Raw genomic sequence first — 12,218 nt, forward strand, 5'->3', positions numbered from 1 at the left:
TAAAGTTAGCAGAAGGAAATAAATCACAAAGACCAGAACAGAAATAAATGAAATAGAAACAAAGAAAACAATAGCAAAGATCATTAAAATTAAAGGCTGATTCTTTGAGAAGATAAACAAAGTTGATAAACCATTAGCCAGACTAATCAAGAAAAAGAGGGAGAGGACTCAATTCAATAAAGTTAGAAATGAAAAAGGAGAAGTTACAATAGACACTGCAGAGATACAAAGCATCCTAAGAGACTACTACAAGCAACTCTATGCCAATAAAATGGACAACCTGGAAGAAGTGGACAAATTCTTAGAAAGGTATAACCTTCCAAGACTGAACCAGGAAAAAAGAGAAAATATGAACAGACCAATCACAAGGAATGAAATTGAAACTGTGATTAAAAATCTTCCAACAAACAAAAGTCCAGGACCAGATGGCTTCACACATGAATTCTATCAATCATTTAGAGAAGAACTAACACCCATCCTTCTCAAACTCTTCCAAGAATTTGCAGAGGAAGGAACACTCCAAAACTCATTCTAGGAGGCCACCATCACCCTGTTACCAAAACCAGACAAAGATACTACAAAAATAGAAAACTACAAGCCATATATCTGATGAATATACATGCAAAAGTCCTCAACAAAATACTAGCAAACAGAATCCAACAACACACTAAAAGGATCATACACCGTGATCTAGTGGGATTTATCCCAGGGATGCAAGGATTCTTCAATATATGCAAATCAATCAATGTGATACACCATATTAACAAATTGAAGAAGAAAAACCATATGATCATCTCAATAGATGGAGAGAAAGCTTTTGACACAATTCAACACCCATTTATGATAAAAACTCTCCAGAAAGTGGGCACAGAGGGAAACTATATCAACTAAATCAATGCCATATACAACAAACCAACAGCAAACATCATTCTCAATGGTGAAAACCTGAAAGCATTTCCTCTAAGATCAGGAATAAGACAAGGATATCGACTCTCACCACTATTATTCAGATGCCACCAGAAAACTAGTATAACTAATTAATGAATTTGTTAAAGTTTCAGGATACAAAATTAATGCACAGGAATCTCTTGCATTCCTATACACTAATGATGAAAATATGCAATAGAAATGAAGGAAACACTCCCATTTACCATTGCTACAAAAAGAATAAAATACCTAGGAATAAACCTACCTAGGGAGACAAAATACCTGTATGCAGAAAACTATAAGACACTGATGAAAGTAATTAAAGATGATACCAACAGATGGAGAGATATACCATGTTCTTGGATTGGAAGCATCAATATTGTGTAAATGACTATACTACCCAAAGCAATCTACAGATTCAATGCAATCCCTATAAAATTACCAATGGCATTTTTTACAGAACTAGAACAAAACACCTAAAAATTTGTGTGGAGACACAAAGGACCCTGAATATCCAAAACAGTCTTGAGGGAAAAAAGCAGAGCTGGAGGAATCAGACTCCCTGACTTCAGGCTATACTATAAAGCTGCAGTAATCAAGACAATATGGTACTGACACAAAAACAGAAACTTAGATCAATGGAACAAGATAGAAAGCCCTGAGGTAAACCCACACACCTATGGTCAACTAATTTATGACAAAGGAGGCAAGGATACAAAATGGAGAAAAGACAGTCTCTTCAATAAGTGGTGCTGGGAAAACTGGACAGCTACATGTAAAAGAATGAAATTAGAACACTCCCTAACACCATACACAAAAATAAACTCAAAATGGATTAGAGACCTAAATATAAGACTGGACACTATAAAACTCTTAGAGGAAAACATAGGAAGAACATTCTTTGACATAAATCACAGCAAGATCTTTTTTGATCCACCTCCTTGAGTAATGGAAATAAAACCAAAAATAAACAAATGGGACCTAATGAAACTTAAAAGCTTTTGCACAGCAGTGGAAACGATAAACAAGAGAAAAAGACAACACTCAGAATGGGAGAAAATATTTGCAAAGGAATCAATGGACAAAGGATTAATCTCCAAAATATATAAACAGCTTATGCAGCTCAATATTAAAAAAACAAACAACTCATTCCAAAAATGGCCAAAAGACCTAAATAGACTTTTCTCCAAAGAAGACGTACAGATGGCCAAGATGCACATGAAAACCTGCTCAACATCACTTATTATTAGAGAGGTACAAATCAAAACTACAATGAGGTATCACCTCACACCAGTTAGAATGGGTGTCATGAGAAAATCTACAAACAACAAATGCTGGAGAGGGTGTGGAGAAAAGGGAATCCTCTTGCACTGTTGGTGGGAGTGTAAATTGATACAGCCACTATGGAGAACACTATGGAGGTTCCTTAAAAAAATAAAAATAAAATTACCATATGATCCAGCACTCCCACTACTGGGCATATACCCAGAGAAAACCATAATTCAAAAAGACACATGCCGCCCAATGTTCATTGCAGCACTATTTACAATAGCCAGGTCATGGAAGCAAGCTAAATGCCCATCGACAGAGAAATGAATAAAGAAGATGTAGTGCATATATACAATGGAATATTACTCAGCCATAAAAAGGAACGAAATTGGGTCATTTGTTGAGACGTGGTTGGATCTAGATACTGTCATACCGAGTGAAGTAAGTCAGAAAGAGAAAAACAAATATATATTAACGTATATATATGGAACCTAGAAAAATTGTACAGATGGACCTGTTTGCAGGTGAGAAATTGAGACACAGATGTAGAGAACAAACATATGGGCACCAAGCGGGGAAAGCAGCAGTGGGTGGGGTGGGGGTTGGGGTGTGATGAATTTGGCAATTGGGATTGACATGTATACACTGATGTGTATAAAATTAATGACTAATAACAACCTGCTGTATAAAGAAAAAAATAAAATTAAAAAAATATATTGCTTATGTTTTCTGTTAACAGTTTAATGATTTCAGATCTTACATTTAAGTGTTTCATTTATTTTGAGCTTACTTTTTACATGGTATGTGTAAGTAATCCAGTTTGATTCTTTTGCATGTAGCCATACAGTTTTCCCAACACAATTTATTGAAGAGGCTGTTTATCCCCCAATCTATATTCTTGTGTTGTTTGTGGTAGATTAAGTGACCTTATAAGTGTGTGTGTTTATTTCTTGGCTGTCTGTTCTGTTCTATTGATCTTTATGTCTGTTTTTGTTGCTGTATCATACTGTTATTATTCTGGCTTTGTAGTATAGTTTGAAATCAGGGAAGAGAAAACCTGCAGCTTTTTTCTTTCTCAAGATTTTTTTGACTATTTAGGGTGTGTTGTGTTTTCATACAAATTTTAGAATTATTTGTGCCAGTTCTGTGAAAAATACCTTTGGTATTTTGATAGGGATTTCACTGAATCTGTAGTTTGCCTTGGAGAGCATGATCATTTTAACGATATTAATTCTTCCAATTCATGAAAATGGTATATGTTAGATTTGGTAAGATTTATTTCTAGGTATTTTATTCTTTTCCATGTGGCTGTAAATGGTATTTTTTCCTTAATTTCTCTTTCTCATAAATCATTGTTAGGAATGCAACAGATTTGCATATATTAATTTTGTATCCTCAACCTTTACTGAATTCATTGATGAGTTCTATTAGTTTTTGGTGTTGTCTTAAGGATTTTCCATGAATAGTACCATGTCATGTGCAAACAGTGACAGTTTTACTTTTCCCTTTTCAATTTTGGTGCCTCATTTATTTTTCTTCCAATAGTCTGTTGAATAAAAGTGGTGAGCATGGGCATCTTTGTCTTATTCCTGATCTTAATGGAAATACTTTTCAGCTTTTCACTATTGAGTATGATGTTAACTGTGAGTTTGTCATATATGGCCTGTATTATGTTGAGATATGTTCTCTCTCTACCCAGTTTCTGGACAGTTTTTATCATAAATGGGCTTAGAATTTTGTAAAAAATCCTTTATCTATTGGGTTGATCATAGATTATTTTTCAGTTTGCTACTGTGGTGTATCACACTGCTTAATTTGCAGATATGGAACCATCCTTTCATCCATGGATTAAATCTTACTTGATCATGAGTGGTGTATGATCCTTATGATGTATTGTTGAATTTGTTTGCTATTATTCTGTTGAGGATTTTTACATGTAATTTTATCAGTGTTATTGGTGTCTAATTTTCTGTTTTTATGGTTTCTTTGCCTTATTTTAGCATCAGGGCAATCCTCCAGAATGGGTTTGGAAGTGTTTCTTCTTCTGAAATTTTTTGGAATAGTTTGAGAATGATAGGTGTTAACTCTTATTTAAATGTTTGGTAGAATGCACTTGTGAAGCTATCTAATCCTAGACTTTTGTTTGGTGGGAGTTTTTTAACAATTGGTGTTTTCATATTGTCTATTTCTTCCTGATTCAGTCTTGGGAAATTGTACCTTTCTAGGAACTTATCCATTTTTTCTATGTTGTTCATTTTTTGGCATATAATTTTTCATAGTAATCCCTTATAATTCTTTGTATTTCTGGGTGTCAGTTGTAACTTCTCCTTTTTTCTCTGATTTTATTTGTTTGGGCCCTATCTCTCTTTTTGTTAATGAGTCTAGCTAAAGATTCATCAATTTTGTTTACCTTTCTGAAGAACTGTCTTTTAGTTTGATTGATCTTTCTATTCTATTTTTTCGTCTAAATTTATTTCTGCTCTGATCTTTATGATTTCTTTCTTTTACTAACTTTGAGCTGTTCTTCTTCTTGTAGTTCCTTTAGGTGGAAGATTAGATTGTTTGAGATTTTTCTTGTTTCCTGAGGTAAGCTTGCAATAGCAATATCAACTCACCTCTTTGAACTGCTTTTGTTGTGTCTCATAGATTTTGGATCACTGTGTTTTCCTTTTCATTCATTTCCTGATTTTTTTTTTATTTCTTTTTGATTTATTCAGTGAAACATTGGTTGTTTAGCACCATATTCCTTAGCTTCCATGTGTTTTGCTTTTTGGCAGTTTTCTTCGTTTGTGATTTCTGGTCTTAAACTCTTGCAGTTAGAAAGATGCTTAATATGATTTCAATATTATAGATTTACTGAGGCTTGTTTTGTGTCTAGCATGTGATCTACCCTGGAGAATGTTCCATGTGCATTTGAAAATAATGTAATATATATTCTACTGCTCTTGGATGGAATGTTCAATAAGTATCTATTAAATCTATTGAGTTTAATGTGTCATTTAAGGCTAGTGTTTCCATATTGATTTCCTGTGTAAATGATCTGTCCATTGATGTAAGGAGGTTGTTAAAATCTTCTACTATTATTGTGTTACTGTCAATTTCTCCCTTTAAGTCTGTTAATATTTGCTTTGTTTGGTGCTCCTAGATTGAGTGCAAATATATTTATAATTGTTATATCTACTTGTTGGATTGATTATTTTACTATTATGCAATGTCCTTCTTTGTCTCTTGTTATAGTATTTGTTTTAAAGTTGTTTTGTCTGATATAAGTATTGCTACCCTGGCTTTTTTTCTTTTCTTTTTTTCTTTTCTTTTTTTACCTTTTCCATCTTCTCAATCTGTGTGTGTCTTTAGATCTGAAGTGAGTCACATGTAGGCAGCATGTATATAGGACTTGTTTTTGTATCCATTCAGCTAGTCTATATCTTTCAATTGGAGTATTTAATCCATTTAAATTTAAAGTAATTATGGACAGCTACATACTTATTGCCATTTTGTTAGTTGTTTTCAAGGTATTTTTAGCTCTTTTTTTGTTTCTTTTTTCCTTAGTGTTATGTTTGGTTTCCCTTCTATAATTTTTGTGTATGTGTATCTATTGTATGTTTTTTGCTTGCATATATATATATATATATATATATATATAAAATCATAAATGCATGATTATTTTAAGTTGACGGTCACTTAAGTTTGAACACATTCTAACAACCCTGTATTTTCTACTCCTCCCTCACAGTTAATATTTTTGACATCAGGTTTTACATCGTTTTGTTGTATATCCCTTAAGCATTTATTGTGGATATAAATGATTTTACTAATTTTCTTTTTTAGCCTTCCTACTAGCTTTATAAGTGGTTGATCTACTACCTTTACTGTATATTTGCCTTTACCAATGAGATTTTTCCCTTTTGTGAATTTTATATTTCTATTTTTGTCTGTTTCTTTTCTGTTTAGATAAGTTTCTTTAACATTTTTTTGTAAAGCCAAACTCTTTTAGCTTTTGCTTGTCTGTAAAAGTCTTTATCTCTCCTTCAAATATGAATACCTTGCTGCATAGAATATTCTTGGTTGTGGTGATTTTTTCCCTTTCACCGTTTTAAATATGCCCTGTCACTCCCTTTGTCACTCCTCTGCCACTCTCTTTGGCCTACAGAGTTTCTGTTAGAAAGTCATCTGATAGCCTTATGAGTTTCCTTTTATGTGACTTGTTGCTTTACCCTTGCTACTTTAAATAGTCTCTGTTTATCTTTAATTTTTACCATTTTAATTACAGTGAGTCTTGGTGTCGACTTGTTTTGGTTGGCCTTGTTTGGGACTCTCTGCTTCCTGAAGATGGATGTCTGTTCCCTTTCCCAGGTTAGGAAAGTTTTCAGCTATTATGTCTTGAAATATGTTCTCTGTTCCTTTCATTCTCTCTTCTCCTCTGAGATCTTTATAATGTCCTTTTTAAACTGTCTCATAGTTTTAAATCTTTTTTTTTTTTCTTTTTCTATTCAGCCTGAGACATTAGCATTATTCTGTCTTCCATTTTGCTGATCTCTTCCTCTGTATCATGTAATCTACTGTTGATTCCTTCCAGAGTATTTTTTATTTCATTTATTGTATTCTTCAGCTCTGTTTATTTCTTCCATATTTTTTTCTAACTCTGTTAATCTTCTTACCATGTTCATCCATTCATTGATGTATTTGTTGAGCATCTTTATTGTCATAACCTTGAATTCTTTATTGGATAGCTTGCTTATCTCCACTTTGTTTCTTCTTCTGGGTTTTATCTTGCTACTTTGTTTCAAAAATATTTGTCTGTCTCCTTATTTTGCCTAATATTCTGTCTTTATTTCTATGTATTATGAAGGTTGGATACATTTCTTGACATTGGAAAAATGTCCTTATGCGGGAGATATCCTGTGAAACCCAGTAACATACTTCCATCTGTTCACCAAAGCTCTATGGTCTAGAGGTACTGCCTATGTGATCTGTGTGAGCCTTTTTGTTGTGACAGGGTTGACTACCATGCATGTGCTGGTAGACATGGATGGCCCCTTCCCAGTTGTTAGTTAGGATTTTCCTAGTGCAGATGTTGTTAGCTGCTGGTGGGCACAGCTTCATCCTGCAGCTGGCTGCACAGCCCAGGGAGGTCCAGTCCTGGTACTGGCCAGATGATGGGTGTGGCTGGGTCTCAGCATGCCTGGGTGGGGTCTGGGGGGGTCCTGAGACTGGTGTAAGTTTGTTGGTTTGTGGGGTTAGTTCTTGATGTGGTTGGTTGCAGGACCTGGGTGTCCCAGGGCTGGTACCAGCCTGTTAGTGGGTGAGGCTGTAGCCCAAAGAGTCCCTGTTGGTGGTTGGGCCTGGGTCTTGACATGTTTGGTAGTGCAAGGGTGCCTATGCCTACTGCTGATATTCTGTAGGGTGGGACCAGGTTCTGGTGCTAATTAGCTAGAGGGAGGACTCCAAAGTGGTATTTGCCAGTACCAGTGTCCACATGGTAAAGTGAGTTCCCACAAAGGGTTGCTGCAAGAGTCCATGTTGCCAGGGTAAGTCCTGATTGCTCCTTGCTTCTGTAGGAGGATCTCCAATATCAGCAAGTGGGCTTGACCCAGGCTCTTTGCAAACTACTGCTGCTGCCCTGGGTCTCAAAGCATGTGAGATTTTCTGTGTGCCTTTAAAGTACAAAGGCTCTGTTGCCTACAGCCCTCTTTCTCTCCTGAAAGCAAGCCCCACTGGGCTTCAAAGCCAGATATTCTGGGGCTTGTCTTCCTGTTTTAGGACTCTCAGGTTGGGAAACTTGATGTGGGTCTTGGACCCCTTGCTTCTTGTGCAGAAACTCTGCAATTGCCATTGTCCTCCCTTTTGTGGGTTGTCTATCCAGGAGTGTGGGGTTTTGACCATACTGCATCTGTTTGCTTCCTATCTGCCTTGTTGTGGTTCCTTCATTGTATCTTTCATTGTAGATAATCTTTTCTTCTATTCTTCAGTTTATTCTCATCAATAGTTGCTCTATAAATATTTGTAATTTTGGTGCACCTGTGGGACAAGGTGAGGACAGAGTCTTTTTACTTCACCATCTTGGCCACTGCTTACAATGAAATATCATGCAGATTTAAAAAAGAAAACAGGGTTTCCCTGGTGGCGCAGTGGTTGAGAGTCCGCCTGCCGATGCAGGGGACACGGGTTCGTGCCCTGGTCCAGGAAGATCCTACATGCCACAGAGCGGCTGGGCCCGTGGGCCATGGTTACTGAGCCTGTGTGTCTGGAGCCTGTGCTCTGCAACAGGAGAGACCACAGCAGTGAGAGTCCCACATACCGCAAAAAAAAAAAAAAAAAAAGAAAAATCTTTGCCATTTGTGATAGCATGGATGACATGAGGGCAATATGTTAAGCAAAACAAGCCAGAAAAAAACAAATATTATAGGGTATCACTTATATGTGGAATAATAAAAGATTAAATTCATAGAAACAGAAAGTACAAAAGTGGTTGCTGGGAGCTGGGGGAGAGGTTGATAAGGGGTGCAAACTGTCAGTTATAAGATGAATAAGATATGCAAATCTAATGTATAGCGTGGTGACTAGACTTGCTAACATTGAATAATTGAAATTGACTGAGATAGAACTTTAGTGCTCTCACAAAGAAAAAGGTAAATATGTGAGATGATGGATGTGTTAATCAATTCCATTATAGAAATCCTTTCACAATATATATGTATATGAAATCTTCACATTGTATACTTTAAATATATTAAAATTTTATTTGCCAGTTATATCTCAATAAAGCTGAAAAAGTTATGTGAAGTTATTCAGGCAATAATGAAGTCATACGATATAATTTGAGAGTAGCACCAGCTTTAGTAAGAACTATATACAGTCCAATGCCAAGAGACCCATTTTGCATTGGAGTAAAGTTATAATAGAAGTAGTCTACTTACTCAGCTTACTATTTCTTCAGTAGGAAAAAATGAAAACGATTCACCATACCATCCACTCAGCTTAACAATTCATTAAGAAGAAAACTGAAAGTGTTGGATCACTTGATCACACTTATGAGGACTCTAGGAAAATTCTATTCCTTTTTCTCTTTTTTCTATTCTTATTTGGAAAAAGAAAAGCTTAAGGCATGAGTCTGACAAAAGATACCTTATCTAAGACGATTCTCTCTGCAACTGTTAGGATAAGCAGCAGCATTCAGAGATAAAGTTGAATGCCAAGGTTTTAATGTTGTAGCTGAATATATAAGTGAGGCTAAGGCTGTTTAAAGGCTTTACAACAGAGATAAAAAATGTCTAAGGCTGACTATAACTATCTGGAAGACTTGGACAGCAAAGAAAAATACAAGATGGAGGAAATTTCAAAATGGAAGAAATTGGATTTTTAACATATAACAACTACAAATATAAACCTATCATTAAGGTGAGGTTAGTATACGAGAAGGAAAGAATAGTAGATATTCTTTGCTTTCAACATGTGGGTATATCTACTAAAGTGGGTAGTAGATATACTTTACTTTCAACATGTGGGTTTTAACCCCTTGATTTACATTATTATAATAAAAGTATATTCAGGTGGAAAATAAATATGAGGGATTAAATGAACTTCTTTTGCTGAGTAAAAGAAAAAAGATGATGTTAAAATTGTTGCATGTTCCATGTTCTTGTATGGCAGCAGATTTTTCAGCTCTTTCAAACCATTCTATGTAATCACAGCTTTTTATATAATTAATGTGAAGTACCATCTGAGCCAGTGGACTATATATATGGATGCGTGATATAACCCCAAGTCAAGAATTCCCAAATTTTGAGATACTACTAGCCTTATAAAATAAATATTTTTCTTTATGATTTTTAAAACATTAATGTCGTTAATGAATTATATAATTATGAATATGACTAATATAATTACAAAATATAACTATATATTATTCAGAATTATATATGAATAATAATGAATATTATTAAAATGAGCATAAGCTTTAAAACGGCTACAATATTATTGGAAAAATTTATTTATTTATTTATTTTTTGTGGTACGCGGGCCTCTCACTGTTGTGGCCTTTCCTGTTGCAGGGCACAGGCTCTGGACGCGCAGGCTCAGCGGCCATGGCTCACGGGCCTAGCCGCTCTGTGGCATGTAGGATCTTCCTGGTCCGGAGCATGAACCCGTGTCCCCTGCCTCAGCAGGCAGATTCTCAACCACTGTGCCACCAGGGAAGCCCTACTTTTTATTTAGTGACAAAAATTTAGTATTAAATATTAAGATAGCAATTACACTATCTTAGAGTATTTTGCAATTTACCATTGCTTTAATGGAATTCATTAAATAAACTTATTTATTAAATAAATTTTATGAAGTTATAAAAATATTTCTGTATTAGTTAAGAATTTGGAGATCAAGTGTCTAAAAGATCTGATACATTTGTTTATTTAAATCCAGAATCTTGTTGGCTCCCATTACTAAATAGTCCAAGCATAGGTGGTTTTGGGCTTGGTTTTCTTGGTATCTACATTCTCTAACAGTTTAGTTGCTCATGTATTTATCAATACATTAATAAGTTACCTAATAGTTATTGAATACTTTAAGTTCCTGACACTGTTCTAAGATCTTTACATCTTGTTACATTAGTAATAACTAATGCTTATGACTATCCTCTAAAGTAGGTTTCTTATTAACGGATGAACTAGACATTCAAATAAAGCAGTCTGGTTCCATAGTCTATATTCATAAATATATCACTGCCTTGCCTCACCAAAAATATAAACAAACAAATAAATAATCAATAAAAATTATTGGAAAGTATTTCTATACATGTAAGCTATATATGGAACACATTGTAAAGGTTGGAGTTCTCATATAGGAATATGTATATCTTCCTTTTTCCTTGAAATTTTTTTTCTGCAAGGGAGTTGTTATTATTGCCTCTACTTATAGAAGACTAAAAACTTGATCAATCATCTAGATCTGTATTCTTCCCCCCAGGGGCTATATTCCAGGTTTTACATATTGATTGGGTATCCCTCATTTCCCATAAATATTAACACTTTACTCCTAGGTTGGGGAGGAGAGAAATGAGGGACCTTCTAGGATCTTCATGGTGGTGGCATCATTCACCCATGTAAGACTGTTCTGGGTAGGCTTGCTTAGTTAAATTTGAATTTCATATGAGCAATAAATATTGCCTTATTAGTATAATATGTCCATAAGCTATCTGGAACATAAATATACTAAAAAACATTCAATGTTTATCTGAAATTCAAATTTAACTGGTGTCCTGTAGTTTATCTAGCAATGCTTGTACAGGCAACATCTTAGTTATGAATCCTTTTAAGGTTTGTTCATCAGTCTCTTAGAGAGAAAACATAGAGATGGGTTGATGGTGAGATTTTGGCTTTCCATTATTTTTCTCCAACTAATTTGGATAACCAAATAATTATTCTAAAAAGACTCAGAGCACAATAAGAACATCCTTTAAGTTTCATGCAGCATTAGCTCCTGGAAATACATATATAATTTCAAATGCACAAACTCTGCTTAAAATCATCCATAGACCACATATTGCCTAGAGAAGTGTTCTTAATCTGGCACATAAGTCCATTTGCAATCTGTACCTCATTTTATTTCTCACCTTTTTCTTTCATGCTACACAAGTTCCAGTTCTGTGAAATTATTTTACATTTCCTAAACAGAGCATTTGGCTGGTGCTTTGCTATAACCTCTCTGCCTTAAATGTCCATCTCCTTTTTATGCACAATTCTTTTATCCTTCAAGAATTGTTTTATGTATACAAACCTTGTGATCTACATTCATCTGTTTTAGATATTTTATTATACAACTAAATTGTGAACCTTTCAAGATCAGGTGCCATATCTTATATTCTCTATATTCTCTAGAACACATTATGTAAGTTCCCAGCTGCTAGGCATTCAATGAATGAATAAATGAAAGAATAATTGTATTTCTCTAATTCTAACAAGAAGCATATGGCTACAACAGGAAGTAGAAATAATTTTTCTCGCCATTACTTAAATCCTATTATTGGT

Source organism: Tursiops truncatus, chromosome 18 (assembly GCF_011762595.2).
Source record: "Tursiops truncatus isolate mTurTru1 chromosome 18, mTurTru1.mat.Y, whole genome shotgun sequence".
NCBI classification, from domain to species: Eukaryota; Metazoa; Chordata; class Mammalia; order Artiodactyla; family Delphinidae; genus Tursiops; species Tursiops truncatus.